This window comes from Microtus oregoni, unplaced genomic scaffold, assembly GCF_018167655.1.
Source record: "Microtus oregoni isolate MIOR12 unplaced genomic scaffold, Mior012 000122F_ref0000035, whole genome shotgun sequence".
Taxonomy (NCBI): Eukaryota; Metazoa; Chordata; class Mammalia; order Rodentia; family Cricetidae; genus Microtus; species Microtus oregoni.
In genome coordinates this window covers 2,023,834-2,032,079 of record NW_024544754.1, presented here as the reverse complement: position 1 = coordinate 2,032,079, position 8,246 = coordinate 2,023,834, and the positions used below count along the sequence as shown (strand labels likewise).

Genomic DNA, 8,246 nt, shown 5'->3' with positions numbered 1-8,246 from the left:
AGGGGAAGAAGTGGGGAGGGCTTGACTCTTAAAGGAACAGGACAAACTATTACATTATCTGTATCCCTTTTTTTAAACAATAGAATATATATAGGAGAATATACTTTGCATTGGAAATAATATGCATGATTTTAAATATATTTAGTATATATTTAACATTTCATGTAGTTTAACCATTTGGTATATGTTTCTATATATGTAAAATGGGAATAACAAGACAAGTTGAACACCTGTAGTACAAATTTTCCCATTTTTCTTAATGTCAGCTATCAAATATCAGTAATTCTTCTGCTAGTAGTGGGATCTGATCCTCACTTTCCCTCCTCCATGTTGTGATTTTGTCAGACTTGTTCATAAAGTCCTTGTATATCCTGTTGCAATTTCTGTGAGCTCGTCTGTGCCTTTGTCTTATTGTGTCTGGGAAATAATTCACTTGTCAATATCGCCATATCAGGCTCTTATAGTGTTTCCACTTACTCTTCCATTCCAATGTTCCCTTAACCTTGAGGGCAGGTGTGTAATAATACAGACATCCACTTTAGGGCTGAGCATTCTGCATTCTCTCATTCCTGGAACATTGTCCAAATGTGAGTGTCTATGTTAACAGTAAGGAAAAGTGTCTCTCATGAAGGTTAAATGATACATTGATCTGTGACATCTTTCTTGGCATGTATTTTGCCTTTCATCTTTAAAGATTTCTTTATTTATATTGTATTTGTAGGAATGTTTTACTTGTGTATATGTACTTTTATCACATGTATGCAGTATCCACAGAGGTCAGAAGATGGTTCTGGATTCCCAGAAACTAGAGGTACTGATAGACTGAGCAGCCATAGTGTGTTGGGAAACAAACCTGGGTCCTCTGCAGTTGTAGAAAGTTCTCTTAACCACAGGTTCATTTCTCTAGCCTTGACCTCCTATTTTAAATTGATTAATTTTCGTGATTACCTCAGAACTATTTATCATGCATATTGATACCTCTAGAAAAGACTTTTGCCTCTTGGCTTGAATTTGAAGAAAAGCAAAACATGCATCTATGATTTATTGCTAAATGCCAAAAGGAAGGTTTTCTTCAAGACTAACAGAAATAATGACAGCTTTCTTGCAAAGTCAAATTATGTTCAGCAAGAAAATACATGGCTTTTCTTTACTAAACCAGAAGAAAACTGTTGCTTCATTTTAACTACCAAATGACTATCACATGAAAGATGAAGGCATTTTGTAAATACCCAACAGGTATTTGTTATTCCCAGGATAGAGCATCCCTTTTCTCTTATCAATAAAAACCATTCATTCACAGCATCTGTCAATGCCTAGAACTACTGTAATTTTTTCCTCAAAAGGCACAAGTGAAATTTGGATTAAAATATTTCTGTTAAATAAATTATCACTTACAAATCTATAAAGTAAACATAGGAAAAGCCAGCCTTTCAAAAGTGTGTCATACTGAAAATTGTAAAATTAACTGAATTATGCCACAAAACATTTGCTTTTCACAGGAATTTTGACATTCTCTTTGAGTACTGACACACATTAGGGACTATGATTTTCTTGTATCTGTAGTTAATGTTAGAGTCACAGTATTTGAAAGGTCAGAATGTGCCAAATGCCCCTATCATTTGAGTAATTGGGAAGAAAGTTCACCTTATCCGATCTATTAGCTTTTTTTCTTATTTAAGAAAATTCAATCATTTTGAGTTCCCTCAGTTTTGACATGACAGGCAGAAATACTAAAATGAAACAGAGAAGAAGTTCAAGTAACACTTAAAAACTAGAAATTCAGGAGTACAGACGGTAAGAAAGTGAAAGTCTACAAGAGACTCCAACAATGTTCATATTCTGAACAAATATGCCATATTCCCAAAACATCTCGTGAGGCCAGACTGAAGCCCATTGCGAAAAAAACCAACAAAGCAGTCATCGCAGGACCCAGACCTCGAGGTTTGAAGAGGAAGAGAGATGGACAAGTCCGGCGAAGAAGTTCTGACTTCAGAAAGGCAGTCCGTTTTTGCAGCCTGGGGAAGAATTACCATGCGAGCTTCTCAGCCTAGGGCTGAGAATCGCCAGCCTCTTCCCTCTAAAGCCAAAGCATTTCTGCCCCCAGTCACCGGATACAGGTGGTGTGTCGTCCAGGGCAGGCAGCTCCCTACCGATAAGGAAAGCTGGATTTGCCTGCAGATGCACGCCGGTCAGACCTGGGTTCCAGACAGTTCCCAAAGGATGATACCTCTCTTCATTTTACCAGCCTGTGTGTTCCCATCCCCTGGAGTGGAAGATAATTTGCTCTGCCCTGAATGTGCCCACAGCAATAGGAAGATGATGAGGAATTTCGAAAGGGACAGACACACTGAAAAGAAACACAAATAAAAGAAACACAAACAGCTACGTGAAAATATGCCACCTTGGACTGATGCCAAGGTTTTGTGTGGTAATCTGACGAGTCTTATAACTGGATATCCTACCATCCCTGCATTGGACTTGTGCAATCCTATTTTATTCATGGGATCCAGAGAACAACTGGGGACGAAAGATTAAAATTCCTGTCTTCAAGCAACCCAGTCTCAATTTTCAGAAAGTGCCTAACTGAACTTTAAAGAACAGGAAAACAGTTCCTTAGAGAAGGTCCAGAAACCAAGGAGTGTTTAAAATGATCAATAGGTGGACTCGTTCTTACAAGAAACAGGGTAATTTAAAGCCTGCTAGTTTGTTCTGAACTACACCGCTGGCCATCTGTACGGACTTAATACTGGATTCTAATCTGAATTAAAGGTGTGCAGATATTTTCTTTAAAAAAAAACCTAGAAATTCACTATTTATCTTTTATGCCATGCTTTATTATTTCAAGATGATACTATGTTTGCTCACAGTATCTGAAAGCCTAATTTTTCCTCATTGGTCTCAAAAGCTTACAGGAGGGCACTATGTTTGAAGTATTCTGTCCTGAAATCTTTTGCACTCTTTCCCTTTCTGTGATTTCATAAAACTGAAAATAATGTTTAATTAGATTTTAAGAAATCTGAACCCTATTAATATGCATAATGAATAAATACTAACCAAAATAAAATACAAATACTATGGGGAGTTAAATGAAAAGCTCATATTACGAGTAACTGAATCACTATAAAATAAGGGAGTCAGAAATATTTGACATCCCCCACTGCCCTCTTTTGGCGCGTGGCATCGCCCAGCCCAGCCTATCTGGGCGCTGAGTCCGAGTACCCGGGGCTCCCGGGGGGCAGCAGTTCCTTTGTTTCTGTGGCCTGCCTGCACCAAGCGGGGTAGGCGCTTTGTCTGCGAGCTGCCCAACCAGCACGGAGGCCTGATCTTTCGGCGCCAGGAGACCCAGCATTGGGGTGAGTTTCTGGCCCACGGCGCCAGCCTGGGACGGGGAGCTCGGGGGTTTCTTGGCCCCCTGTCCTGCTTGGGCTCTCTCCAGGGCCTCTACTCCCCGGGTGCTGCCTCTTTCTTCCTGGCCCACCCAGCTTCCGTCCAGAGCCCTCCCCACTTTGCCCCCACTGCCCTCTTTTGGCGCGTGGCATCGCCCAGCCCAGCCTATCTGGGCGCTGAGTCCGAGTACCCGGGGCTCCCGGGGGGCAGTAGTTCCTTTGTTTCTGTGGCCTGCCTGCACCAAGCGGGGTAGGCGCTTTGTCTGCGAGCTGCCCAACCAGCACGGAGGCCTGATCTTTCGGCGCCAGGAGACCCAGCATTGGGGTGAGTTTCTGGCCCACGGCGCCAGCCTGGGACGGGGAGCTCGGGGGTTTCTTGGCCCCCTGTCCTGCTTGGGCTCTCTGCAGGGCCTCTACTCCCTGGGTGCTGCCTCTTTCTTCCTGGCCCACCCAGCTTCCGTCCAGAGCCCTCCCCACTTCGCCCCCACTGCCCTCTTTTGGTGCGTGGCATCGCCCAGCCCAGCCTATCTGGGCGCTGAGTCCGAGTACCCGGGGCTCCCGGGGGGCAGCAGTTCCTTTGTTTCTGTGGCCTGCCTGCACCAAGCGGGGTAGGCGCTTTGTCTGCGAGCTGCCCAACCAGCACGGAGGCCTGATCTTTCGGCGCCAGGAGACCCAGCATTGGGGTGAGTTTCTGGCCCACGGCGCCAGCCTGGGACGGGGAGCTCGGGGGTTTCTTGGCCCCCTGTCCTGCTTGGGCTCTCTCCAGGGCCTCTACTCCCCGGGTGCTGCCTCTTTCTTCCTGGCCCACCCAGCTTCCGTCCAGAGCCCTCCCCACTTCGCCCCCACTGCCCTCTTTTGGCGCGTGGCATCGCCCAGCCCAGCCTATCTGGGCGCGGAGTCTGAGTACCCGGGGATCCCGGGGGGCAGCAGTTCCTTTGTTTCTGTGGCCTGCCTGCACCAAGCGGGGTAGGCGCTTTGTCTGCGAGCTGCCCAACCAGCACGGAGGCCTGATCATTCGGCGCCAGGAGACCCAGCATTGGGGTGAGTTTCTGGCCCACGGCGCCAGCCTGGGACGGGGAGCTCGGGGGTTTCTTGGCCCCCTGTCCTGCTTGGGCTCTCTGCAGGGCCTCTACTCCCCGGGTGCTGCCTCTTTCTTCCTGGCCCACCCAGCTTCCGTCCAGAGCCCTCCCCACTTCGCCCCCACTGCCCTCTTTTGGCGCGTGGCATCGCCCAGCCCAGCCTATCTGGGCGCGGAGTCTGAGTACCCGGGGATCCCGGGGGGCAGCAGTTCCTTTGTTTCTGTGGCCTGCCTGCACCAAGCGGGGTAGGCGTTTTGTCTGCGAGCTGCCCAACCAGCACGGAGGCCTGATCTTTCGGCGCCAGGAGACCCAGCATTGGGAGAGCCAACATTGGGGAGAGACAGCGTTTGGTAGGCAAGGAGACCTAATCCGGTAAAAGAAGATCCATAGGGAGCATTTGGAAGAAGAGATGGGCCGACGTCAAGGCAAGAATTCGCCCAACAAGCTGAAAAGCAACATGAAGCTACCAGAAACAAGCGACCTCACAACGGGAGGACAAGAACCCCTTAATCAAGAGGAAGGAGAAAAGATTGACTTCATGAAAGTGATTGACACCCTTAAACAGCATGTAAAAAACGCCCTTACAGAAATGGATGAGAAATATAACAGAAAGTTTGAAGAATTGAATAAATCAGTGAATGATACCCTAGAAAACCAAGGAAAAACAATCAAACAGATAATGGAAACAGTTCAAGACCTGAAAACTGAAATGGAGGCAAAGAAGAAAACACAAACAGAGGGCCGTCTGGACATGGAAAATCTAGGTAAACGAATAGAGACTACAGAAACAAGCATAACCAGCAGAATACAAGAGATAGAAGAAAGACTCTCGGATTCTGAAGATACCATAGAGAAAATAAACACACTGATCAAAGAAAACAGCAAGTCCAACAAACTCTCATCACAAAACATTCAGGAAATATGGGACACAATAAAAAGACCAAACCTAAGAATAATAGGAGTAGAAGAAGGAGAAGAAGGGCAGCTCCATGGTCCAGAAAATCTATTTAATAAAATTATAGAAGAAAACTTTCCCAACCTAAGGAAAGATTTTCCTATGAAGGTGCAAGAAGCATACAGAACACCAAATAGGCTGGATCAAAAAAAAACATCCCCTCGCCATATAATTATTAAAACACAAAGCATACAGAATAAGGAAAGAATATTAAGAGCTGCAAAGGAAAAAGGCCAAATTACTTATAAAGGTAAACCTATCAGACTTACACCTGACTTCTCCATGGAAACCATGAAAGCCAGAAGGTCCTGGATAGATGTACTGCAGAAACTGAGAGACCATGGGTGCAAGCCCAGATTACTATACCCAGCCAAGCTTTCATTCACTATAAATGGAGAAAATAAAATTTTCCAGGATAAAAACAAATTTAAACAATACGCAGCCACAAATCCAGCCTTACAGAAAGTAATTGAAGGAAAATCACTAACCAAGGAGTCCAACAATGACCACAATAACTCAGACATCTAGAGACCCTTCACCAACACAAAACAAAGAAGGGAAACACACAAACTCTATGACTAAAAAAAAATGACCGGAGTTAACAACCACTGGTCATTAATATCACTTAATGTCAATGGACTCAACTCACCTATAAAAAGGCACAGGCTAAGAGATTGGATAAGAAAACAGGATCCAACATTCTGCTGTTTACAAGAAACACACCTCAACCACAAAGACAGGCACCTACTCAGAGTAAAGGGCTGGGAAAAGGCCTATCAAGCAAATGGACCTAAGAAACAGGCAGGTGTGGCCATACTAATCTCTAACAAAGTTGACTTTAAACTTAAATCAATCAGAAGAGATGGAGAGGGGCATTTTATACTCATAACAGGAACAGTTCATCAGGATGAAGTCTCAATCCTGAACATCTATGCCCCTAATATAAAAGCACCCACGTACATAAAAGAAACATTGCTAAAATTCAAGGCAGCCATCAAACCGCACACAGTAATAGTAGGAGACTTCAACACTCCTCTCTCACCAATGGACAGGTCAATCAGACAGGAACCTAACAGAGAAATAAGAGAATTAGTGGAGGTAATGAATCAAATGGACTTAACAGACATCTATAGAACATTCCATCCAAATAGGAAAGAATATACCTTCTACTCTGCAGCTCATGGAACCTTCTCGAAAATCGACCACATAGTCGCTAACAAAGCAAACATCCACAGTTACAAAAAAATATTAGTAACCACCTGTGTCTTATCAGATCACCATGGATTAAAGTTAGAATTCAACAATAATGCTACCCCCAGAAAGCATACAAAGTCATGGAAACTGAACAGTCAACTATTGAACCATAGCTGGATTAAGGAAGAAATAAAGAAAGAAATTAAAGTCTTCCTGGAATTCAATGAAAATAAAGAAACAACATACTCAAACTTATGGGACACTATGAAAGCAGTCCTAAGAGGAAAGTTCATAGCACTAAGTGCCCACTTAAAGAAAACAGAGAAAGCTCACATTGGAGACTTAACAGCCCACCTGAAAGCTCTAGAAAATAAAGAAGCAGACTCACCTAGGAGGAGTAGAAGACTGGAAATAATCAAAATGAGGGCTGAAATCAACAAAATAGAAACACAGAAAACAATACAAAAAATCAATGAAACAAAAAGCTGGTTCCTGGAGAAAATCAACAAGATTGACAAACCACTATCCAAGCTAATCAAACGGCAGAGAGAGAATTTGCAAATTAATAAGATCAGAAATGAAAAGGGGGACATAACCACAGACACAGAGGAAATTCAGAGAATCATTAGATCTTACTACAAAAGCCTATATGCCACAAAATTGGAAAATGTAAAGGAAATGGATACTTTTTTAGATAAATATCATATACCAAAGTTAAATCAGGACCTGGTGAACAATCTAAATAGACCTGTTAGTCGCGAAGAATTAGAAGAGGTTATCAAAAACCTCCCTACCAAAAAAAGTCCAGGACCAGATGGTTTCAATGCGGAATTCTACCAGATCTTCCAAGAAGATCTAATACCTATACTCCTTAATGTATTCCACAAGATAGAAACAGAAGGGACATTACCAAACTCCTTTTATGAAGCCACAATTACTCTGATACCAAAACCACTCAAAGACTCAACCAGGAAAGAGAACTACAGGCCAATCTCACTCATGAATATCGACGCAAAAATCCTCAACAAAATACTGGCAAATCGAATCCAAGAACAAATCCGAAAAATTATCCATTATGATCAAGTAGGCTTCATTCCTGAGATGCAGGGCTGGTTCAACATACGAAAATCTATCAATGTAATCCAGCATATAAATAAACTGAAAGAAAAAAACCATATGATCATTTCATTAGATGCTGAAAAAGCATTTGACAAAATTCAACATCCATTTATGTTAAAAGTCTTGGAGAGATTAGGGATACAAGGGTCATACCTAAATATAATAAAAGCTATATACAGCAAGCCGACAGCTAACATCAAATTAAACGGAGAGAAACTCAAAGCCATCCCACTTAACTCAGGAACACGACAAGGCTGTCCACTCTCCCCATACCTCTTCAATATAGTGCTTGAAGTTCTAGCAATAGCAATAAGACAACATAATGGAATCAAGGGGATTCGAATTGGAAAGGAAGAAGTTAAACTTTCGTTATTTGCAGATGATATGATAGTGTACATAAGCGACCCCAAAAACTCCACCAAAGAACTCCTACAGCTGATAAACAGCTTTAGTAATGTGGCAGGATACAAGATCAACTCCAAAAAATCAGTCGCCCTCTTATACACAAAGGAT

The 8,246-nt window shown here is 43.2% G+C and overlaps 1 pseudogene; it reads left to right on the top strand.

Moving 5' to 3' along the window:
• Nucleotides 1–784: 784 nt before the first annotated feature.
• On the top strand, nt 785–2,367 carry LOC121444407 (annotated as a pseudogene).
• Nucleotides 2,368–8,246: the final 5,879 nt, after the last annotated feature.